Source organism: Ursus americanus, chromosome 20, assembly GCF_024610735.1.
Source record: "Ursus americanus isolate L20-20 chromosome 20, mUrsAme1.1.p, whole genome shotgun sequence".
Classification (NCBI taxonomy): domain Eukaryota; kingdom Metazoa; phylum Chordata; class Mammalia; order Carnivora; family Ursidae; genus Ursus; species Ursus americanus.
In genome coordinates this window covers 20,321,034-20,346,874 of record NC_142146.1, presented here as the reverse complement: position 1 = coordinate 20,346,874, position 25,841 = coordinate 20,321,034, and the positions used below count along the sequence as shown (strand labels likewise).

At 45.1% G+C, this 25,841-nt stretch overlaps 1 long non-coding RNA gene and 1 pseudogene across 1 annotated transcript; one reads left to right on the top strand and one right to left on the bottom strand.

Moving 5' to 3' along the window:
• Window positions 1-3,013: 3,013 nt before the first annotated feature.
• On the top strand, window positions 3,014-3,107 carry LOC148108385 (U6 spliceosomal RNA; annotated as a pseudogene).
• Window positions 3,108-7,886: 4,779 nt separating this feature from the next.
• On the bottom strand, window positions 7,887-9,429 carry LOC148108384 (uncharacterized). Its single transcript, XR_015727949.1, has 3 exons — window positions 8,917-9,429; window positions 8,390-8,441; window positions 7,887-8,036 (listed from the first exon to the last, which is right to left on the bottom strand). It is a non-coding gene; the product is annotated as an uncharacterized LOC148108384 (long non-coding RNA).
• Window positions 9,430-25,841: the final 16,412 nt, after the last annotated feature.

Genomic DNA, 25,841 nt, shown 5'->3' with positions numbered 1-25,841 from the left:
AGAAGCATTACAAGATTCCAAATTCCACTTCAACTCAGTGCCACAATGCTGCTTTTGGGTGAAGCATTGTGTTTTCTGGTGTCCTTTTATAAGTACAAATATGCCCATGAGAATGTCTAATCCAGTTGCTGTCCTACTAGCTTGCTCTCCTCAATGACTTGCAGGATGAAGGGTGGGTAGGCCAATGCTGCTTTATGCATGATTGTCAGTGAAAGAAGGAGAGAAGAGAACTTTAGTTTATGTATCAATTAGGATTAGATTCAGCCTGTGAAACAGAAAAATCAAAGCATGGCTTAAACATGACAGAAGCCCATTTCTTCCTTCTATAAAAGTGCGGAGGCAAGTGTCCAAGGACGATGACATCTAAACTTTCTATTTCTGGGGCTCCATCCTGTTTTATAGCTTCCAGCCTCCAAGTTCCCTCAAGGGTCCCTGGTGGGCTGCTGCAGACATGAAGAAGAGAAATGAAGACAAAAAGGGGCTCCACCCTGATGAGGCAGCTCCCTTCAGACCGCCCTCCTGGGAGTCCTGCAGAAATTATCTTACTGGCCAGAAGCAGGTCACATGGACACGTCTAGAGGCAAAGGAGCTAGGAAATCAGTATTTTGTTTCTGGTCACAATGTGCCCAGCTAAAAATCGGGGCACATAAAGAGGAAGTAAGGAGTAGAGAAGGAATCCTGGGGGTGACAACTAGCCATTTCTGCATTTGGCAAGACATGAAGGTCATGACTGGCCTTGGAACAACATCTGGGCGGACGCTGTTTTAGGCTCTCAGGAGATTGCCTATTTAGTCTACACGTCCCCACTTCGTCTAGGCTTTTCCTGGGTGCGGGATGATCCTAAGGGCTGGAATAGTCTGGTCCTGGCAAGTGTATTTATTTGTCCAGAGGCATCAGGCCTAAAATCAATACCAATGCACAGAGATTCACTGAGTATACTTCAAGTAGGCCACATTGATGCAGTAATAACCCTGGGGGTGAGGGGGCAGGTGGTGGGATGCCCTTCCCTGAGTGTCTTGTAAGCTGGGAAAACAGCTTAGAACAGTGTTTCCCAAACTGCTTTCCCCCCAGTCCATAGCAGACCAATATGAGCTCCTAATGTGATGACCACAGGGGTTCAGCAATACCAACAGAGACTATTCCTTATTGGAAGAGACTAGTCCTTTGATCACACACTTGGAGGTCATAATGTCAGCTTGCTATAAAAGTGTTCTACATGTTCATTCTGTCTCAGGGATGGGAGGCCATCCTGCTGACACAGCCAACCCCTTGAGACAAACTGCCTTCTGAGCATCCTAACTTCCTGCCCATTTCCCCCACCTCCAGGATTCCATCAATTCCAATAACTTCCCTTCTTGTTTAATTTGGGCAGACTTGGTTTCTTTACTTGCAAACTAGGCCAGTACTGAATCAGTGGGTATTATCCCCATTGTACAGATAAGGAAACCAAGGCCCAGGTTCAGTGATGCTCCTGGGGCCATGCAGGTTACTATATGGCAGAGAATGAGGATTAGAACTTAGTCTCAGGGGCGCCTGGGTGGCACAGCGGTTGGGCGTCTGCCTTCGGCTCAGGGCGTGGTCCCGGCGTTGTGGGTTCGAGCCCCGCATCGGGCTCCTCCGCAATGAGCCTGCTTCTTCCTCTCCCGCTCCCCCTGCTTGTGTTCCCTCTCTCACTGGCTGTCTCTGTCTCTGTCAAATAAATAAAGAAAATCTTAAAAAAAAAAAAAAAAGATCTTAGTCTCAATCCATGCAAAGGGAGAGGCAACATCAAACTTGACTTTGGTAACACCAGTGTCACTCTTGTCCTGTGACTTTGTCTCCATCCTTGCAGCCAGGGGACATGGGCACGCGTCATGAGCCGACACACGCAGATTCCTTCCACAGCCCTTGCTTCTCTTGACAGCATCACCAGGCAACCTGAGACTGGTCCACGTCAAAGCCCTGCCCTCTCCAACCTGCTGAATCCTATGTTTACCCCACTCACTTAACCATTTCTTCAGATCAGAAGTGGAAACCCATCCCAGAACACAGTACAATCTTCCATGCCTTTCTATGGCTTAGTTGAGCATTGCTTTTAAACCCTTATTCTGATCTTTGTTTCATGTTTACAGAAGTGGATTCCTTTTATTCCTTTACTCCTGACAGGAATAATCCCTTTGGAATTTAAGCTTTTAAAGAGCAATTCCTTGGATTATTTGAAAGGCAGCCCTCCTCCGCCTGCAGGCACGGGGTTCTGAGGCTGGCCCAGGGCTGTACGGGGACACACACCTCGATGCCACGTTGCATCGGGAGGGGAAAGTTCAGGCAGCCCAAAGGAAAGGACCTCTGGCTCTCTGCTCAGATCTGGCCTCCCCTCCTCCAGCTTCCCCTCCATTTCTATACTAGTCATCACCAAAAGCAATCTTGAAAAAGAGAAGACAGGGACTGGGTGGGTGGAAGAAAATGACCCTGAAATGTCACCTGCAGTGGGGGAGGGGAAGGATGATATTGGCACACCAGCGGTGGAGCCCCTCATTTTTCAGGGTTCCCTGGACACTGAAACATGAAGACATCAAAGAGGAGGATTCCAGGCTGTAGTGGACACCTCAATTCACCGCCAGCTCCCTCTGCTGTTGCCCAGCTGCTAGGAGGACTGTCAGTGGGCAGCCTTGCCTGCCAGCCCCTTCAGGGATCAGCCCAGCTGCAGAGAGCCACCTGGACCAGGGTAGCACCCCTCCAGAGGTGCCGCACATCCAGTGACTGAGGGCGGCAGGAGTCCAAGGACCTGGCCAGGGCAGCTCAATTCGGGATAACGCTGGAGGGCACGGGCTCGCAAGCCTGCTGTTGGACTGCATCTCAGCGCCACGGCTCGATGCCCTTTGCTCCCTTCCACAGTTGGGGGTCCCAAGGATGATGCCCGACGAACATCCCGCTCCCAAACTCTCTGAGTCCACTCTCCAGGGAGCCCAGCCCAGGAAACAGAGATCGTTCACGTACAAGTTAGCGCTCCTAACGCATAAAATACTGCGTACTAGTGTTCACTTCAGCACCATACATGCTAGAGCTGGAACGATGCAGAGAAGATTCGCCTGGTCCCTGCACAGATCCGTGAAGCGTTCCACAGTTTTTAAAACACAGCTATGCACTATAGTTTTATGTCCACAGGACAATTATAAAATCAATTGTTAAAATGTTGATTCACTGCTTATAGCGTTAGTAAGTTCCTTCAGTCCTCAGTGTGCATCTTTACGTACATCGTGTGGAGAGAAAAAGTCCGATGAGGTAGTTACTATTATCCCACTTTACAGATGAGGCGAGCAAGAGTCAGTGAGGACAAGCAATTTGCCCAACATGGCACAACTTAGGGCAGAGCCAGAATTTGAGCCCAGACAGGCTGGTTCCCAGAATCTGTGCTCTCGGGCACCACACTCACCTTCCTCTCAGTACTTTGTCTCTGGACTGTTCCTTCCTGTAGGGCTAGGGCATGAGACTGTGTCCCAATCTCAAAAACTATCAGGGTCAGGAAGGTGAAAAATAATAAGTGTAAGAATATCAGAGAAAAGAATAGCACAAACTTGAATATAAATGGCAAATCTCCAAGTAAAATTTTTTAAACTTAAAAATACGATTCTCATGGGGCCCCTGGGTGGCTCAGTCAGTTAAGCATCTGCCATCAGCTCAGGTCCTGGGATTGAGCCCCACTTCAGGCTCCCTGCACGGCCAGGAGTCTGCTTCTCCCTCTGTCTGCCCCCCTACTCCTGCTCGCTCACTGTCCAAACCAATAAAATCTTTAAAAAAGAACCAAAAAACATGATTGTCATAGAAATGTAAAACGAGCATATGCCAAACATTTGTGTAACTGACTGTATTAGTGTCCTAGGGCTGTTACAACGAATTACCACAAACCAGACGGCTTAAACCAACAGAACTTCCTCTCACAGTTCTGGGACCAGAAGCCCCAAATCACGGTGTCACCAAGGCTGCACTCCCCCAAAGGTTCGAAGGGAGACTCTTTCCTTGCCTCTCAACTTCTAGTAACTTTGGCATTTCCATGGCCTCCTCGGCTTGTGGCCACGTCTCTCTGCCCTCTGCCTCCATCTTCATCCTGCAGCCTGTCCCTCCTCTTCCTTTCTGTCTCCTATAAGGACACTTATCGTTGGATTTAAGGCTCACACGGGGGTTCCAGGATGATCTCATCTCAAGATCCTTGATTGTATTACATTTGCAAGGATCCTTTTTCCAAATAAGGTGACGTTTACAATTTCAGGGATTCGGACAGAACATGTGTTTCTGAGAGCAACCATTCAATCCACTACATGCATCCATGAGGGAACCAGGGTAAAGTAAATTTACAGAAAAAATTTGAGAAACGGAGGTTTATCTAGTCAGTCAGCAAAGGCATACTAAGATAGCTTTGCTAAGTTGGAGACAAATTGAATGGTTAATGTCTCACAGGGCAATAAAACTGTAACTGTAACCTGGTGTTATCTTTTTCCACAGAAATCTATTCGGACAAAAATCTGTAAGTTAGCACATGACTTTACAAATTCCCTAATCGATAGTAAATGGTAAATTAAGCAACGTATATCTTTTAGACCAGCACTCTCTGATAGAACTTTCTGCAGTGATGGAATATTCTCTATCTGGGCTGTCCAATCCAGGAGCCGCTAGCCGCCAAGGAGCTCTTGAAATGTGACTACTATGGCTGAGAAACTGAATTTGGAATTTAGTTCATTGTAATTAGAGTTTAAGTAGCCACAGGTGGCTAGTGGCTACAATATTGGATGATAAAGCCCCAGAGACCTAAATAACGCTTGGCAGAGCCTGAGAGACCATGTTCTAATGCAACATTGAAAGGATTTGTCACTTATTTCCAAGTTTTCATAATTTTTCTTAAGACGTTGACTGCCGACCTTAGACTGGGAGACAATGGAGAGTGGTGGGGATGGCAGAACTGGCCGTTGTGTGTTTGTGTAGTCAGGAAAGCGTGACTATTTAGTTCCAGTCAATCACTGCCCTGTTGTCAGAACTATTCATTTTTTGCGAGAGGCCAAACACATGGGTTTTTATGCAAAATCTCAGATCAATGAATATAAAGCGCCTGCTATGGGCAGGGACTGACGGGGAAGCAGGTCATTGTAAGAGTGATGAAGACACTGGCCTTGCTCTCACAAGCTCCTAGACTGACAGACACAGCACGAAGTGCTTTGTACAGTGCAGGGACGGAGATGCGCCTTGGGTGTCCCAGGAGCCAGAGCACATCTGCCTCCAGTAGGCAGTTAGGGGACAAGAAGATGACCACCGAGCTGAACCTTATGTAGGAGTTGGCTAGGTGAGGGGAGATGGAAGGGGCATCTTGGGCAGAGGCATCAGCCTCGTGAGAGGCAAGAAAATGTGGTCCTGGGCATAGTGTGCATATGAGGGAAACTTGGAGCAGTCAGAATCATTAGAGCTTAAAATCTGAGGCCAGAAGTGTCAAGAAGTAAAAGGAGAGAGGAAGCAAGAGTCAGATCACAGAAGGTATTACAGGTTATGATATGACGTGAAAGGCATTATCGAGATGGTGGGATGAACAAATGGACGAATACAGTCGTTCAGCAAAGAGTCTCTAGTAGTTGGCACTGAAGATGCTGGGGAGAGAAGTAACTAAAATAGTGGGCTCTGTCTTCTCGTGGGGTTTACATTCTACCTGGGTAAAACAAATGGTAAACACGCGAACAAAGGCATAAGTAAGATAGCTAGAACTTTGACCTTGAAAAGAGAAAATGGGCACCTGGGCGGCTCAGTCAGTTGAGTGTCTGACTCTTCATTTCGGCTCAGGTCGTAATCTCAGGGTCATGAGATCAAGCCCCGCATTGGGCTCCATGGTGGGCGTGGAGCCTGCTTAAGATTCTCTCTCTCTCTGCCTCTGCCCCTTCCCTCCACTCCCCACCCCCTGCTCACTCTTTCTAAAAAAATAGAGGAAACAGAATGACTGGAAGCTGGGTGAGGAGGGTAATTAGGTGGCTGTTCTAAGAATCGCTTGGTAACATTTTTTATAGACAAACTTTTTAAAAAATCTTAACAGGAAAACAAAGGGCCTTTGAGAACAGAAGAGAGAGAAACCACCTGTAATCTTACTACATTAACATCACTTCTACCTTCGATTAGAGTGCATTTTGCTCAATCTGGGCCCACAATTTTATATAATTGATCATAATCAACGGTATGCGTAATTTTGTAGTCAGCTCTTTTCACTTAACTTCTAGAGCTGTTTCTGTGATAACCATAGTCCTGACCATTATAATTTTCAATTTTTGCATTATTGTCCATCCAGTGGGCCTCACATATAGTATTTATCCTTTACACATTTAGGTTGTTTTATGAATTTTCATGTTTATGAGCATAAACATCTTTACACGTACAGATTTTTCCTCGTCTTTTTTTCAGATAACTTCCTTAGGATAAATCTCCTGAAGGGAGAGATTTCCTGTGTCAGAGGGAATACTTAGTCTTAGAGCTTGTGATAAAAGTCACCAAACTGGGGCTCCTGGGTGGCTCAGTCAGTTAGGTGTCTGTCTTTGGCTCAGGTCACGATCTCAGGGTCCTGGGATCGAGCCCCGAGTTGGGCTCCCTGCTCAGCATGGAGTCTGCTTCTCCCTCACCCACCCCGCTCATGCTCTCTCTCACTCTCTCAAATAAATAAAATCTTTTTAAAAAAGTTACCGAATTGCTTTCCAAAGGAATAAGAAGGGAGACAGTGGTAGAGAGAACGTGCATGCACGTGTGTGAGAACACGAGGCGGCACAAGTAGCAGCCATCATCCTCTGTGAGGGCCGGAGTCTGGTCTGCCTTGCCTGTTACTGTGTCCACAGTGCCAGGCCCACAGGAAGAGCCCATTAATAGAACGTGTGACTGACTTCCAAGCTCAAGTTTTGCAGCTGAATTTGTGGTTGTGCTCCAAAGGATAGAAATGTCACTGTCAGGAATGGGTATTTTGCCTCACTCTGCTTTTGTAGCTTTGGCTTTTGATGAACAAAATGAAAACCAGATAGATGTTTATGGAGGTTGAGCTACGAAGGCAAGCTGAGCACAAGTTCCAGGCTCCCCCTCCAAATTTCTAGAAAAGACTTGAAAGATACATATGCCTTATGTTAGATATCTCTGTGTGTGTGTGTGTGTGTGTGTGTGTGTGTGTGTTTACACATCTCATTCAGCCCCTCCCCGTCACTGGGCCCAGGCTGTGGTGAACTACAATATCCACAGAGAGCCCCGCATGGCCTCCATGGGAAGATAGGCACAGGGTTCCAGTGGATTCTTACAAATAGCCTCTGAGACAGAAATCTGTGGGAAGCTGATTTATTAGGAAATATTCCCAGGAAGAATGGGCAGCAGAATGGGGACGCATGACCAGGAAGGGAGAAGGCCATGCACAGGTGTTCTAGCAAACAGAAGCCCTCAGAGGATAATCGGCTTAATTCAGGGAGCTCTGGAGACGGCACAGGTCACACCTCAGAGCTGTCCCCATCAAGGACGAAGGGACCTGGAGGATTCATATCCCCTGTACCCATCGGTACCCAGACTGTCCCCAGGGACATCAGCGCCCAGGCAGCTCTGGAGGTTGGTGTGTGCTGGCCAAGTGTGGTCTAGCAGGCTGCGGTCTGGCCTGCAGCAGACACACACAGGCTGGCCGTCGTGGGTGAAAGCACACAGCGGCCCGTTTTGATGAAAATGGTAAAGGGATTTCAGGGCAGGTGGATGGAGCCCTGCCAGCTCCGGCTTCAAGCTCACAACAGTAATCATCATGAAAACTAACCCCATGAAAGAAGACATCAACTTTAACAAATAAAAGAACAAACAGAAAGTGAAGTCAATCAAAAAAGACAGAAGAGGACTCTAGAAGATGTTTAATCAGTGTCTTCATGGGCACAGAAGGAGATAGTACATCTGCTAAATCAAATGGAGGTCTTGAAAATTAAGTTTTTGATCACTGACATTAAAAAACAAGTAGGTGTATAAAATCACAGAATGGGAACAGGTGAGGAACAAATCAGTGGGCTAGAAGATTAAGGAATTCCCTGAAAAGAGATGAAAAGTATGAAAAAAAAAAAAGTTAGGAACATGGGAAATAATTTCATAAGCCTCCCACATCCAGCTAATAACATTTTCAGAATAAGAAGACAAAGAGGATAGATGGGTGAAAATATTGCCGTGATAACAGGAGAAAATTTCCAAAGTTAATAAAATACATGAGTCCTTAGAACAAACGTACCGTGAACAAGACCCAAGCAGGAAACGTGAAAAATGCCACATGCATCGTGCTGACATCATCATAAAATTTCAGAACACCAAGGACAAAAAGAAAGTCCTAAATCTCCCTGAGAAAAAAGCAGATTATACACAGGATTTAAAAAAATAATATCGCACTGACCTCATCAGCGGTAGTTGATAGCAGAAGACTGTGAAGCTCGATCTTTAAAATTCTGATGGAAAGAAGATTGTGAACAGAGTGAAAATGTCATACACATGAGGAACAAATAGAGGCATTTCAGACAAGCAAGAAAATGAAAGCGTACCACTCACCACCCCTGTTTGAAAGGGTCAGTCGAGAATGTAGTCGACAAAACAACAGAAACTAATTTAAGAAGAGCGGCGGCAGAAAAGCAATAATAAACTGAGGAGAAAATAAACTGGTAAAATGTAATGTTAAGGAAAACAAGTATGAATCAGGATTCCCATTTATTGAACACATATTGTGCACCTCGAACATGCAACACATTGCAACTTTGCTTACGATCCGCCTCAAAGAGAGGGTCATGCAACCAACATTTCCAGTGGATAGCCTCTGTGACGTCATAATGAACTTCACTGAAGATTGGTAAATGCACCGAGGAGGGCCCACCACAGTCCTCGGTTTATAGGGAGGTGTGAAATGAGGGTCTGGATGGAGCCCCTTACCTGGGTATTTGCCAAATGGACCAACAGTCCTTGTCCATTGAAAGGACATCCCGGCTAAGACACACTCCCACTGGTTTGTATTCTCTCTTCTCAGATCACAGGTTCTCACAATGAATTTGTGTAATTTGCCCTTCTGATCTTTCTATTAGAGTGCTTCAATTATTCCACTGAAACCTGCCAAAAGCTTTCAAACCTTAAGCATTGACTGGAAGTGAAATCGAGTAACAAATGAGCTGGAGTCATCCGGGGAGCTCTTGTTCGAGAAGAAAGGACGGAGCTGCCCTTAAGTGGTTTTGCTCCAGACCCCCTCACTTGCAACACCTCTTAGAAGTTTAAAACTATTTGCTTTTCTTTGATTGATTGGATCCATTTGGAGTTAGCTCCCTCTTGCAGAGCAGTCTGTGGCAGGAGGGTGGCTGCCTTTGCTTCAGGAGTCCTGTCTACCCGTGAAGACGGTGCATTTTGTTTCCGAATCAGGAACTTCAGGGATAGCCGTCTCCTGAGGGATGAGAGCTGGTTAATTACTTTCTGAGAAACAGGGAGCCTGTAGCACTGCCGCTTGGCAGGTTTGCTAAAAATAGAGGCGATGGGTTATTTTTAAAAACCCTCATCGAGAGATCATGACCATGAGTCACATTTATCTCCGGAGTTTGCCTGCTGAAGGAAAACCACATGGCTCTGTGGACATTTTAAACCCTCCCTGAAACACTGCCAGCTCTGCAGAACAAACAGTCACTCCAACCCACCCAGGAGGAAATGGAGAAGAACTTGTGCACGTGGAATTTTAAGACCCAATTTAGTCCAAAATAGATATCCCATACCCAAAGGATCAGCACTAACTCCTAACTTACGTTGGTCACGCTGCTGTATCGCTTTCTACTTATTGTTAGCTTTTTTCTTTTCCAAGGAATATTCATAATCTAACGAAGAAATATTCGCTGCAGAGGCATTCCATGGCATGGGAGGTATCCGTCTTCTCAGACATCAATTTCACTTGCTTACAGAACATTAAAAGGAAATTTTAAGTGATAAATGCATTAATCTACAGCTACTTATGATTAGGCTGTTCTGGCTAAAACGGAATACATTATCTGGAAGACATCTTTCATACTCCCAAGGCACTTTGAAATAATGAAAACATATAAAATAATATCTAAGTAATTAAAGTAATGGCAAATAAAAACTTAGCATTATATGGAATTGCCTATTGGAGTAATATATCTCTTTTTACAAGCCCTTTGTGATATTGCTATTAATTTTTAAGTAACAAAATATTGCTCTTGAACCAAAAATGGGATATTAACTAACACATACACTATTAATTGCTTTGCAAATGCAAAGTGCTAAATTCTAGTTTATAAAAATAAACCTTTGAGGTTCTCTAATAAAATCTATACACAGTGCCCACTTCCGAATCATGTAAGCAGTAGAGGAGACTTCCCATATTGAAAGCAGAGAAATTGCTTCTTAGGACCCTGTATGTCTTCTATGCTGATCCGTGCACATCCAGAAGCCTGATGTTATCTACCCTTTCTTCCCATCTCACATGGTCATCCTGTCCCTTAGCCCAGCGCCTTCCCTGATACTCAGACATTTCGTTTCCCTTTCAGCTAATGGGTTTTCTGAGCCACAAGTAGAGATGTCAATTCTTGGGGCATCTGGCTGGCTCAGTCTGTGAAGCATGCAACTCTTGATAACAGAGTTATAAGTTCGAGCCCCACATTGGGTATAGAGGTAACTTAAAATAAATTAAAAAAAAAAAAAACACAAACAAAACAAAACAAAACCAAGGCCAGTTCTTGCAGATGCTATTCTGTCCCCTAGACCTGCCTGTTTTCTTGGCAGCCTCCTGCCATCATGATGTCTCTAGTGCCTCATGTCCCATGGAACTGGCCTGATGACCTGATTTGTTTTTATTCATCAGAATGTGATTGATTCAGTCAGCACATCCTGAGTTACCCCATTCCAGGAGACTCATTTCTCTGGGGACCACACTCTACACCCCACTGTCCATATCACTCATCCCAAGGATAGGACTAGGAGCTTGGGGTGCATGACTTAAGGAAGCACTTACTCTTGGATTCAGATAAGTGCGGGGTCGGCATTTGACAACCCCAGAAGGAAGTGCCTCCTTAAACTGTGTGCCCCAGTGCCTCCCTTGCTTACTGGAGCCCTGACTTATTCACAGTCCAGCTCTTCCAGCCCCCAAGTTCCACGTAGGATTCACTGAAAATAGCAAGCAGCAGGCAGAAAGGGAAGTTGAAGGGAAGAGCACTTAAAACTGGATACAAGTCCCCCTTTCCTCAACTTCCCATACTTCCCAGCTCTCTGCATGAAAAATCGTACCTCTGGAACTGATGGAACGGGCTCCTCCGTTTGTAAAGCAAATCATGTTTAACAGAACAAACTATTTCTTGCCAGCACTTCCCTAAAATCTCAGAGGGAAAACTCAGGCTATGTATGTATAAAATCATGAAATTTTCTAACGTTTTAAGATGACCTATTTTCCTCTTAGAGATTTTCAATGTGTATGAATATATTAAAGGTCTGACAGATCTTGTAGGAGAAAAAAGCAGTCTGTTTAAATTTGTTGCAACCAGCCTTTGACCACAGAGCCTCTTCTGGGATGTGGGAGGCATCTGTTAGTATCATACAGAACTAATGTTCTGAGGAACTTGGTTTAAGAAACCATAATGAAGGGGCGCCTCGGTGGCTCAGTTGGTGAAGTGTCTGCCTTCGGTTCAGGTCCTATCTCAGGGTCCTGGGATTGAGCCCCGCGTGGGGAGTCTGCTTCTCCCTTTCCCTCTGCCACCCCCCAACTTGTGTTCTCCCTCTCTCTCTCCTCTCAAATAAATAAATAAAATCTAAAAAAAAGAAAGAAAGAAATTATAATGAAGCAGATTGCGCTTTGGATTTAATTCGGGAGACATGGAATCAAAGCCTGCTCAGGAGTGAATGGGACCAAACCGGCTCTCTATTCACCCTGTTTCCAGATCTGTAAATTGAGGGGGGTGGAACAGGTGACCCCTTCCAGCTGCAGGACGCAGTAGCCCTGTAACTCATCACTTCCTGCCTTCACGGGTGATCGCCGTCCCTTGGTGGGTCCCAGGGGAAAGGAACTTTACTAACCGTGCGGGGCCCCAGGTTAGCATTCTCAGGTTCAGCTGCTGGTTGAAAACAACTTTGAAGTGCTGTTTCAGGAGAATTCTGAAAAGCAGTCTCACCCAGGAACATTTGCTTCCTTAAATCCGTCGGAAACATTTAGGGAAGCTCTCACGGTGGGGTAACCGAGCAGTGCCATCCCCTGGGCTTGTTCAGCAGCGGAGAGGAAACCCAACACCGACCAGAAAGACCTACTAAGCTGGAACCTCCTAAACCTTTCGGTGATCTCGGCGGGGCGCCAGGATTTCCCTGCCGCATCAGAGTTTAGGGACTTCAGTTAATTCCAGCTTCAAGCCAACTTTGGATGTTAACGCTGATTAATTGTCTGCCTAATCTTTATTCAAATATATCAATACTTTTCAGGCCAACATAAAAAGGCAAATATTTGCCCCTTGTGCTAAAGTAACCAACTTTTAAATAATAAATAGACTTTGCTTGAATCACTAATAACCGTTCTTTATCATTTTTCTCCCACGTTTCGAGAGATCTTGTCTAGCAAACTATATTTACTAAGTAATTAATTTGTTTTCCCTTAAAAAATTAATCCAAAGCACATATCACTTGGCTGTCTTCCCAGCCCAAAGCAAAGATACTTGTTATAGGAGTTATATTTATTCGTTCAGCTTTAACATTCGTGTTTATTTTGTCTTACTGTAGCTTATATCTAAGTAAATGTACAGAACTTCTGTGATTCTGTTGAACAAAACACCTCGTGGAGAGCCGCGGGTGCTCGCCGTGCTGGCGCTCCCGCAGCTGCTGACAGGGCCTTTACGGAATGGAATTCCAGCACGTTTTAATTCATCCAGTCACTTGGTGTTCGGTGCACAACTGTGGGACCTTTCCTCCGGAGAGCTCGCGTCCCACTGAAATTTCCTATCCTCAGTGTAATAAACCTGTCACCAAGATCATAAAAAACGGGTAGGGAGAGCTTATTAAATGCAGATCCGTGGTGCTCGGCGACAACCCTACCACCACCACCCCCACTCCTCCTGCGGAGGTGCCCCCGGCTCTGGCTCTGCGCACCCAGCAGGCTCCATCCGAGGCTTTCGACTGGCACCAGGAAAGTGACAGTGGGGTTGGCAACTCCCCCAGAGATGAAGGACTCCCCTCCCGTTCCCTAAGGCGGTGGGGTACAATTTTGACCTCTTCGGGGATTCAGGGTTTCCTTTGTAAAGAACCGGGGGTCTGGTTTATTTTGTCCCAGAATTCAGTAAGGATTTGTACAAAAATAAAGATGCTTGGTCCCTCTTTCCTAGGTGCCCTGCCTTGGAGAAGTAAACTTCAGTGCTGTCAGACTGAGTTAATATTTCTAGGGATAGCGATCTTTACCCACCCCCTCCCCCTCCTAGTCTAGTTTTCTGCCCGTCCCACCCCTGGCACCAATTCAGGCCTGTTAAGCAGCTGCGAGCTCACTGTCCCAGGAGAGGGATGTGCCTGGGCAGACCAGAAACAAAGGTATCTCGTTGCTTAAACTCCAGGAGGCCAGAAGCCAACCAAATGTTTATAGAAGCAAAATGATAGAGAGACTTGAAGTTGGAGGGAAGATTTCCTCAGGGCTAGAGAGAGGAAAGCCAGGGGTGAGTCTAGAGACAGAAGCCGGCTGTCCTGCTTCCTAGCAGAACCCCAGGTAGGCAGCAAAACCTGAAAGAGGTTTGTAAAACCTGCCGGCTGGCGGTTCTGCTTCCACTCAAGCCCCACAAAGGTAGCAAGACCCCACAGAGGAAACGGCTCTATGCGTCCAGATGGAGAGCTCCATGGGATTTCTGCTGCATGGGAAGGCACAGCAACCGCAGAACGAGGCCTCTGCTCCAGCACAAGACTCAGTGGGGCGATTTGGGGTCTTGGGGTGACCTGAGTAAGAGATGACCAAGAACTCAGTGATCCCCTCCAATGCCTTGGCAATACGTGAGTCCTGAGAGGAGAGGTAAACCCTTGATTTAAATTAAGCTTCCACCACTCTAGGAAGAATGGAAACTTTAAATATAAATTAGTGAGTTCTTTTTTTTTAAAGATTTTATTTATTTATTTGAGGGGGAGGAGCACGAGTGGGGGACAGAGGCAGAGGAAGAGGGAAAAGCAGACTCCCCGCTGAACAGGGAACCTGATGTGGGGATCAGTCCCTGGACCTCGAGATCATGACCTGAGCTGAAGGCAGACACTTAACGCACTGAGCCGCCCAGGCGCCCCTTGTGAGTTGTTTTTAAAATTGTGTTTATTTTCTATCAGAGTAACGAGCAGAGATTTCTATCTACAATCTGTTCCGGGGATAAGGGAAAGGCAGCCGAGCCCTCTGAGCACAGGTCCTCTGTCCAGAGTTTCGGCCCCCTTCTCCCCACTCCTCCCACCTGTCTCTTCACCAGTCTTCCCAAACTGGTGAAACCCTTGCCCTCTGAGAAGCCAAGTGCTTTCTTTGCCAGAAGTCAGGAGCCTACCTCGCAGGTGATCAGGGTGAACATCAACCTGGGGCTTAGGAGAAAGGCAAGGCGCTCTGATGCCAAGGACGGAATTCCAAAGACCGCTGGAAACTGCCCGTGACAAGGACCAAAGAGGAGGCCGATTCTCCGAACCTGGAGCAAGCTATTTGGATGTGAGGGTACATAGGGGTGACTGAAGGTGAAGACAGGTGAATGGGGAAGTTTGCCTTTTTGCATTTGCCCAGATTCTTAGTCTTTTTTTTTTCCTTCAAATTTCCTGTGGCAACAAATTGAAGGTGACAAGAGAAGAAAGGTTTAATTTGTCCCATCTTTGAACACGTTACCCCCCCCCCCACATTTCCCCTACGAAGGTTATACAAATTACACACACACACCTACACCCTAACAAGATATCAAGGTTAAAGAGGCCAAGCTCATCTTTTTACAAAAATGGGAAACTGAATCCCAGAATTAATACTATAATTCCACTAAAATCTAGTACTCAACAGATATATTTTGGCAGACTGCTTTTCTCTGGAGACGAAAGAATGCTTTAAAACCCAGAAGTCTTAACTTGAAGATTTGGCCCGTGTCATTGCCTTTTGGTTATAGAGCCGCTCACTACCCACCTCTCTCTATGAAACCCACCAAGTGTTGAATGACTAAAGCGAAGACATGAAGAAAAATGGGGTAAAATTTGAGAGCTGTAGTGCAAGTCTGCCAGTAAATTGTCAAACTGACCCATGTCCTTGCAGTAGAAGTTGACCGGGAGGACCAACATCAATTCTTTTAGGTTTTTTATTGAATTATAATTAACATACAATATTATATCAGTTTCAGGTATAGAACATACTGATTTGATATTTTTATATATTACAAAATGATTACTATGAAAGGTCTAGTTACCATCTGACACTAGACAAAGTTATGACAATATGATTGACTGTGTTCCCTGTACTGTACATTACATCCCTGTGACTTATTTATTTTATAACTGGAACTTTGTACCTCTTAATCCCCTTCACTTGTTTCACTGGTCCCCCCACCCCGCTCCCCTCTGGCAACCACTGGTTTGTTCTCTGTATCTAAAGGTCTGTTTCTATTTTATTTTGTTCATTTTTAATTTTTTTCTTTTTTTTTTAGATTTCACGGATGAGTGAAATCATACAGTATTTGTCTTTCTCTATCTGACTAATTTCACTTAGCATAAAACCCTCTAGGTCTGTCCTTACTGTTGCAAATGGCAAAATTCCATTCTTTTTTGTGGCTGAGTAATATTCCATTGTGTATATATACCACATCTTTATCCATTCATCTGTCCATGGACACTTAGGTTACTTTCCATATCTTGGCTATTGTAAATAATGCTGTAATAAACATAGGGATACATATATCTTTTAGAATTAGTCTTCCCTTTTTCTTCAGATAAATACCCAGTAGTGGAATTGCTAAATTGTATAGTAATTCTATTTTTAATTTTTTGAGATACTTCCATACTGTTTTCCACAGTGGCTATGCCAATGTGCATTCCTACCCACAGTGCATGACGGTTCCCTTTTCTCTACATCCTTGCCAACACTTGTTATTTCTTGGCTTTTGTGGGGGGTGGGGGCAGTAATAGCCATCCTGACTGGTATAAGACACTATCTCATTGTGGGTTTGATTTGCATTTCCCTGGTGATCAGTTAAGTTATGCACTCCTTTATATGTCTGTCGGCCATCTATGTCTTCTCTGGAAAAATATCTATTCAGATCCTCTGCCCATTTGTTAAATCCACTTGTTTATTTCTTTGCTATTGAGTTCTATGAGTTCTGTATATATTTTGGACCTTGACCTCTTCTCAGCTTTATCACTTGGAAGTATCTTCTCCCACTCCGAAAGTGGCCTTTTCGTTTTGTTGATGATTGCCTTCACTGTGCACCATCAGTTCTTGTTCTCTGTCATTTCCACTCCTGATGCCACCGTTCTCTTACCTTGACCAGGTCCCTCTTCTCTCAAGTCATTTAAAATAGGAAAACTCTCTTCATAGGATCCAACTCTCAATAACCCATCTAGCCAATAAAAAAATATATATATGTGGAAACCTGAGATAATCCAAATAACTAATTCTGGCCATTAATTTTAGGCTTCTCCCTCCCTGGGAGATTCAAGAGCTGCTGAAACACCAAGAAATAAATTACTGAATTGAGTTTCACTTCTCACAGCCTACCATCTGGTGAAGGTGCTAATGAACAATGATGTGCCCCACAGGAAGGAAGAAATTAGGGGAAGTAGAAGTGGGACTCGAGTGCTACACGAGCTGTAATCAAGCCCTTGGTGACTCAAAGTTGCCTGGACTTTTAAGCAAATCTGGTTTACTTCTCCAGGTTTTATTAGCCATTAGGAATGAAAATTAGGGGCACCTGGGTGGCTCAGCGGTTAAGCGTCTGCCTTCGGCTCAGGGCGTGATCCCGGCGTTCTGGGATTGAGCCCCACATCAGGCTCCTCTGCTATGAGCCTGCTTCTTCCTCTCCCACTCCCCCTGCTTGTGTTCCCTCTCTCGCTGGCTCTCTCTCTCTGTGTCAAATAAATAAATAAATAAATAAATAAATAAATAAATAAATAAATAAATAAATAAATAAATAAATAAATCTTTAAAAAAAAAAAAAAAAGGAATGAAAATTAGACTCCTCCAGAAAATATTTCCCTGCTTCCCTCCTTCCTGCCTCCCTTCCTTCCTTCCTTCTTCCTCCCTCGCTCCATCCCTCCCTTCCTCCTTTCCTTCCTTCCTTCCTTCCTTCCTCCCTCCCTCCCTCCCTCCCTCCCCCTCCCCCCGTTCAGCAGCACTGATGAGTATTTATAGACTGCCCATCATACCATCAGTTTTACATTGGAATACCAAGGGTCTGAGAGTGGATGGGGAATTGCCAATGTTTCCATCACGTATTAGAGCCCTGTACTCAAACTAGATTCCTGGAGGAGAAGACAGCTCAAAAGTGGCATAATCTGGGGCACTTGGGTGGCTCAGTCGGTTAAGCCTCTGACTCTTGATTTTGGCTCAGGTCATGATCTCAGGGTTGTGAGATGGAGTCCCATGTCAGGCTCTGCGCTGGGCATGGAGTCTGCTTATGAGTCTTTCCCTCTCCCGGGGCGCATGGGTGGCTCAGCCATTAAGCATCTGCCTTCGGCTCAGGTCATGATCCCAGGGTCCTGGGATGGAGCCCCTCCTCGGGCTCCCTGCTCAGCAGGAAGCCTGCTTCTCCCTCTCCCACTCCCCCTGCTTGTGTTCCCTCCCTCACTATCTCTCTCTGTCAAATAAATAAATAAAATCTTTAAAAAAAAAAGTGTCTCTCCCTCTCCCTCTGCCCCTCTCCCCTCTAAAAAATGTGGCATAATTTATCTTTATTTGTAACTATTATTAATATACAGATTTTAACAACCAGAATGCCTCTATTGTCTCCACTGAAATCCTGATCTTGTCTCTTTCAATATGGTCACTGAAGAATGAACAAAATGGGACTGCTTTTTCATTAAGTTTTTTTTTTTTAAGATTTTATTTATTTATTTGACAGAGAGAGAGACAGCCAGCGAGAGAGGGAACACAAGCAGGGGGAGTGGGAGAGGAAGAAGCAGGCTCCCAGTGGAGGAGCCCGATGTGGGGCCCCATCCCAGATCATGCCCTGAGCCGAAGGCAGACGCCCAACGACTGCGCCACCCAGGCGCCCCCATTAAGTTTTTTTTTTTTAAAGTAAATTCTATTCCCAACGTAGGGCTTGAACTCACGACCCCAAGACCAAGAGTCACATGCTCTATTGATTCAGCCAGTCAGCCCCCCCCCCAATAAATACTTTCTTAAAAGCAAAGCTCAGTGAGCAAGAGAGAGGACCCTAAATGTAGATTTCTTCAGATGACATAAGTTGAAGGATTCTTAAAATTAAGTAAGTTAGGAAGTACGGTACTGTAGAATGTGTACGATACAAGAGGCACTTGGCAGCTTTGCTCCAGAGTTAAGACATGGGATAATGAGAGATTTACCTTGCTGTAGAAAAACCCATATTTTGCCTTCCAGATATCTACTTTGATTTCCACCCTAGCATTTTATTATCAGCATCTGTAACTCTGAAAATGTGTTAGAGTGATTTTTTGCTTCAATAAAATAAAAACATTGCTTGACTAGAGCATGGGTATAAGAAAAAAAATCCTGTCCAGTTTTATAAACTGAAGCTATATTAAAGTGATTGATTAATACTCTTCATGTCTTTTTCTGGGCCTCTTGTAACCCTAATAACATTTAAACCATTAACTATGAGATAATTGCCTCCTGAAAGGAAAGGAAAATGTGGCGACTATTTGCCTGTCTTCTTCAATTCAGTACCAAATAATAGTATTAGAACTAGGTTCTAGGAAATATCGCCCTAGAAATAGAGAGCCAACATTAGGCAAACCAGGAAATTGTTTCTTCACCTCTCATTTTCAATGCATCACATTTGGTTTGCTACTTCACCTCCCAGCCCTTATTTATCAGGAAGTACTAATCAGATAAATACAGAAAATATTTGCAAGCTGGTTAAAGGTACAAAAATTGGTTGAGGTAGAAAGAACATCAGACAGCAGAGGAAAAGAGAATCAGCTTCGGAGTCCGTGAACCCACACGAGAATCCTAGCTCTATGTTGAAATAGCTGTGTGGCCTTGGACAGGTCCCTTAATCTCTCTGAGACCAGATGTTCCCGTCTGAAGAAATGGAATAGTATTATTTATCCCATTGGGTTTGTTGTAAGAATTAAATGAGACGATGGATATAAAACACATGGTTTGTGCTCAGTAAATGGTTTTCTCTGGTGAGCCCACGGAAGTGAAGGTTTAATAGTTCAATGTGTTGTCACTTTTCATAAGTAATTTTTTGCTTTCCCATTTTTATAAGACTTTCTGAGGCATTAACTCAAAAGAGGAAGCCCTGTGGGGATTTCCCACATGTGGCAGATCAATTGGGAAAGATGTGCTTGAGACTTCAGGGCCTTTGGAGAGTGTGCAATCAAGTCACCGAGATACTCTAAGATATAACCTTCTATATGTGTCCAGGGCTATATGTGTCACCAAAGAACTCCTGGCTTCTCTGTTTCTGTTGGCAATATCATTTGTGCTGTTATTTGGGCAAATGGTGGCCTGGGGCACGGCCCTCAGAGAGAACTCTCGGGATGAACTCCCTCTGATATGAAGGCCATGCTCTCCTCGTGCCGTTCTCACAACCGGGGCAGGGAGTTATGAATATCTGTCTGGGACAGTGCGAGCTTACCCCTGTCATCCCTGCAGGATTATTAATAGCAACTCCTCCCTTTTTCACTCTTAAAATGATCCCAGTTTGGATGGTAAAAATTACATAGTTACCTCAATCCGAGTGAGGTGTATATGCACGAGGGCAGTAAGTCACAGAGGGACACTAATTCATAGACTCCAAGATGCTTAGATTGCATCAGTGTTAAGACACACCACCACGTCACGTTCCATCAAGGAAGAAAAAACCCCACCGTGTTAGTTTGCTAGGGCTGCTGTGACAGACGGGGCTGCTTACACCACAGAGGTTTATTGTCTCACAGTCCTGAAGCCAGAAGTTTAAGCACAAGGGGGTGGCTGGGTCGGTCCCTCCTAGAGGCCACTGTCCTTGGTTGGTAGCTGGCCGTCTTCTCTCTGGGTCTTCCCAAGCTCCTTCCTCCATGCTTGTCTTCGTCCTGCTCTCCTCTTATAAGGACGCCAGTCATACTGAATTAGGGCCCACAATGAAGACCTCATTTAACTCCATCACCCTTTAAAGACGCTGTCTCCAAACACAGACACATTCTGACCTACTGGAGGTTAGGACTTCAACATAGGAATTTTGCGGGGACATAATCCAGCCCATTGTACACACCAGTCAAATGCCATCAGTTGTCAGATGTATCCTGATGTCAGAGATATTTCCGTGTGAACAAGTGTGCGTGTCAGAACTACACAGTTCTAACACGTGGTCGGCTGGGAAGGGGGAAGAAGAGTACCATTCTGTGTGCTTTGGCTCACGTGGGCATGGAAATCTATATACCTCTACCTCTGGAACCGTTGCTTTCTCCCCTTCATCCTCCTGAGGGATCTGAGAGAGGAAGGGAGAGCTGCCCAGATTGTGATCTTGATTGCTTCCCCTCCCTGGTGCCTCACTCCCTGTCAATACTTCTGTAACATTGCCCATGACTGCCCCTTCTTTTCTCCCTAACCGCACCCACATCGGCCCTTCACTCATACCTGGATAGGTTCCACAGCTTCTGAACAGGTCTTCCCACATCCATCCCCTTCTTTTCCCTCCTCATCCACCCTGACACAAGCACGGATCTGCAAGATGATTCTCAAAACTGCAGCCTTCTTCACACCACCCCTCTCATAGAAAGTCCTAACTGGCCCTTCATTCCTAAAGAATAAAATCCAAATGTGTCTTAGCCTAACACTTAGGTGAAGCCCTCCATCCTCAGCCTGGCCCCCAGCCTCCCATCCAGCTGCGTCTGTGACCCTTCACCCCCGCAGGCATGCCCACCTCCAGGCATTTGTAGATTCCGCGCCCCGAGGCTGCTGGGCTCAGGCGCTGGGCCTGTCTGAACGCTACCATGTAATTATTACACGTAGTGATTTGTGTCTGACTCTCCGACTAATGGCCATCCAAATGACCAAGACTGTAATGCACCCCATTGACCACATCGGTTGAGAAGGGATTTGTTTCTCCGTGGCTCCTCCAGAAAGAATGAAAAGTATTTCCCCCACCCCCTCTTGTCTCCCTCCCCTGAGAGAAGGTAGCTGGGCCTTTGTGTCCTGGAAGTCTGACTTCCCTTAGCCCTAGGGAGAGTTAACAAGCCTTTTTGTGTGTTTTCTGTGGGAAAAAGGGAAGCTGCCTGGTGGGATGGCCTCCCCCTTTGTTTTCTGAGGTCTAGGCCACAGGTTAAAATTGGTAGCTTGGGATCTTTTTTTATTTGGCCTGGAAGTATTTTACATGAATTTAAAATATTAGTTGCAATTTTCAAAAAGGAGGAGATTTCCCATGAAAATCTAAATTTCTGGGTTCTTTCTTTTTTTTTTTTTTTAAAGATTTTATTTATGTGTGAGAGAGAAAATGAGAGAGAAAGAGCACGAGAGGGTGGAAGTTCAGAGGGAGAAGCAGACTCCGGCTGAGCAGGGAGCCCGACACAGAACTGATCCCAGGACTCCAGCATCATGACCTGAGCCGAAGGTAGTCACCCAACAAACTGAGCTACCCAGGCACCCCTAAATTTCTGGGTTCTTAAAAAAAAAACCCTCAGAGTTAGCATTTCTGGGTCCCTGTTTTCACTTGGCAAAAATTGGCAAGATCCGAATTATGCTGGTTCCTCTTAGGTCATGTACTTTCCAGTTTACCACAATCCCCACCATTCCCCAAGAACTTACACGACACACTCATTCGTCTATGTACCTACCTATTCTTGTAAGCATCTGAGTTTCCAGCACCTGCCAAAGTTATTAATCTGAAGTGTTGAGAGGAAGAAGATGGTGGCCATGAGCTTCAAAAGTGAAAGAGAGCATGGACGTTCTCTAGGTCTTTAGAACCTGGGCCTCTCCTAACATACCTTCTTTTTTAAAAAAATTTATTAAGTTTTTAATCTTCATTCCAGTAGAGTTAGTTTCAGGTGTACAATATAGTGATTCAACAATTCTGTACATTACTCAGTGCTCATCATGATACGTGCGCTCCTTAATCCCCACCATCTCTTTCATCCATTCCCCCCCCCCCCCAACATAGCTTCTTGAAGGAGCAGGACCAGAGTTAGAGTTGGCTGTGTAGGCACCTCTGAGGACTGGGCTTTAAGTGGTTCACCTTGACAGTGTCAAGAAAAATCCCCATGGCTGAGCTGGGCCCAGAGAACCTGGAGCTACCCTCACCACCGCCCACAGGGATACCCGTCTTCAGCAGACACGGGCAAGGAGAACAGCATCAGGGAGTGTATGACCAAAGACACAGCATGTCTGCATTCTCCTGCCTGGCGTGATCTTCCACCACTCTCATCCAGCCAAAGTGGGGTGGGGTGGGGCATTGCACTGGTGACAACAACAACCCTTCATAACCCTGCACACGGTCTACGGTGTAACTCCTGCCGTTGTTCATCGCACAACCTGAGTGAGCGTGTGTGCGTGTGTGAGTGCGTGTGTGAGTGCGTGAGCGTGTATATGCTGCCTCTCAAACTGACATTTGACTTTTCACCAGCCCAGTGAGAGCCTGGTGAGAGCCCAGAACTTAAATGTATTTATTTATTTTTAAATTATTTTTTTAAGTAATCTCTACATCCAGTGTGAGGCTCAAACTCATGACCCAACATCAAGAGTCAGGTGCTCTACAGACTGAACCAGCCAGGCACTCCTAATTTAATTTTTTAAAACAAATGCAATATGTCTTATGACTAAGGTGGTTTCGTGATTGAATTCTGTTACAAAAAATAAGTATTTCTCAAAGACAGAAAGCTTGTTTGGTTCTTCCATAGTGTTTTGCAAAACAGTTATCTATTGACTCTAACTACAGGTCTCAGCACAAGGTTCCTCTTTCCAGTGAAACAAGTTTTCCGTTTTCCTGGGTCCTAGGCAAAACTGGCTTTTGCCACCCAAATTCACTTGAGGCTAAAAGTCACTTCTATGATTTGCGATGAAGAGTTTCATTAGCATATGGGTTTGGGTTTATATAGACCAGTCAGTGTGCGATCTGTCCAGGAGGGAGTTCAAACAAAGCTCTCTGCCATTAATACTCTATCCACAGCCTTAAAATTTTGAGTCCCTCTGGTAAGAGATTTCACTTTTCGGAATTTATCGTAAGAAAATAATCAGGAGATATGAGCCAAGACTTAGGTGCACAGATGTTTACTGTAATATATTAATTACACCAACAATAATAGGAAGCAAGCTCAACGTTCAACCACTGGGGAGTGAAATAACATTCGACACATTTATATGGTAGAGTAGCAGGCAGCCTTTGAAAACGACGTGCCCGGGTCTTGAAGGGAATGAGGGAATGGTAACATATATTCCTAAGACCTCTCAATATGTTGTTAACATTTGGAAAGGGGTGTGACTATTATTAAAAATATTTACTCTCTTCCCCAGCCCTCGACTGGGGTTCAGCTGTGAGATTTGTGTTCACTGCTGGGATATAAGCAGATGTGATGCTAGGGGAGGACTGAAAAGCAATTGTGTGATTTGGCTTTATCTCTTGAGCCTTTGCCACTGCCGTGAGAACATACCTAAGCTAGCCCGCTGGGTCTAGAGAAGGAGGACAGGTGTGTGCAGCCAAACCAAACCACTCCAGCTGGGTACAGTCTAGTTCGGTCAACCCCCAGGGAACCCACAGATCCAAGAGAACAAAGTATTGAGAATCCACTGATGGGGTGGGGGAGGGAGGTTGTTCTGCAGCCCTGGGCAATCATAGACTGATACAGGAAGAAGCCACACTGCGATTCTAAAAAAGATCTTTTCTCCAGTGATAAAGCATATACAGACTTGTGCATATAGTCCTTTACTTTTCTGTTCAAGTGCGTATTTGAGCCATACTGAGTCCACCCAGGTTCAAGGGGTGGGGGGACAAAAATCTCACTCCTCAGTGGGAAGAATATCACAGTCCCAGTATAAGAACATGGAGGATGGGAGATCACTTACGGCCTTCTTTGGAAAATGTAATCTACCATATAAAATTCTCAGAACATTGCTTTATAAGCACTGCATATGTGTTAGCTAGTTTCATTCAACAAATATTTACTGAACACCTAATGTGTACCAGCTATCGCGCTGCAACCTGGAGATGAACAGTGAACATCTCAGAGGTGGTCCCTGTGCTCACGGGCTAACCAAAGAAAAGCTGCAGGCTGAAACCCATTAGAAGAACCGTGCCCTGGTAACTGACCAAAGATGAGCTATTGGGCTGGGGATCATTTTCTAGTGAGTAGGCCAGCCCCAGAGGACCAGAAAATAATTCTGGCTATAGGCATATTTGGCTTGATTGTGTCTGCTGGACGGAGGCTTTGTTGGCAGCCTGAGTATAGAATGAGGAGGCCAGTGTTCTCAAAGGGCTTAGAGTCCAATTCTATTTCATTCAAGCAGTGACTATAGCTTTAATGCAAAGCAGGTGCTGGGCTTGGTTAAAGAAAAAAAAAGAACTAAAGGAACCTGGCTCAGTTTTGCAGTAGCTTGCAACTCAAAGTATGATCTCGGCATGAACTGTGGTCAAATTGTATCGGCTACACTTGAGAGTTTCATAGAAATCAGAATCTCAGGCCCCACCTCTGAACTAATGAATCAGAATCTGCATTTTTAAAAATGTAATTGTGGTAAAATACGCATGTAAAATTTATCATCTTAACCATTTTATTTATTTCTTTAATTTTATTTTTTTTATTTGCTTGTTTTCTTTTTAAGTCGGCTCCACACCCAGCATGGAGCTCAGTGCGATGCTTGAACTCATGACCCTGAGATCAAGACCTGAGCCGAGATCAAGAGTCAGATGCTTAACCAACTGAGCCACCCAGATGCGCCATTTAACCATTTTTTAAGTTTATTTTTTAAAGTAATCTCTGCACCCATCGTGGGGCTCGAACCCAGGGTCCCAAGATCAAGAGTCACACATTCTTCTGACTGAGCCAGCCAGGCACCCCTCATCATAACCATTTTTAAGAGTACGGTTTAGTGACTTTTACATTGCTATACAGCCATCACCACCATCTGTCCACAGAGCTCTGCATCTTGCAAAACTGAAACTCTGTACCCATTAAACAGTCTCCCCACCCCCTTCCCCATGTCTGACTCTATGAATTTGAATACAGCAGGTACCTCACATAAGTGGAATCATGCAGTATTTGTCCTGTGCACCTGGCTTGTTTCACTTTGCGGTATCCTCAACTTTCATCCAGGCTGCAGCAAAATACACATCTTCAGGTCCTGAGTGTGCACGCTGAGGTCGGAGAAGCCCTGCTCTACCAGATTACTGGGAGCAGAAACGGGGGAGGAAAGAACATCCAAGAGGACAGTCCTGCCTGGGATTAGACTCTCTTTACTCCTCCTACAGCCAGCACTTTGGGATCATCTTCCCAGACATGTGCATGAGAGTGATGTGGGATTCCTAAGATCAACCAGTTGGGCTCCAGTCTGTCAATAAAGACTTGGCTAAACTGGCCTCTGGGCAACAGAAGTTTCTGGCCTACAGGAAGTAGGTTTGTGAAAGTATAACTTGTCTATCACTCACAAAATAGCAAGGGCAATTAGATGTCTGTGGCTGGACCGCATAGAGTTAGCAGCCCGCCTAAGTTCAAGTTTATTTAACAACACGTACGCTTACATTGTGCCA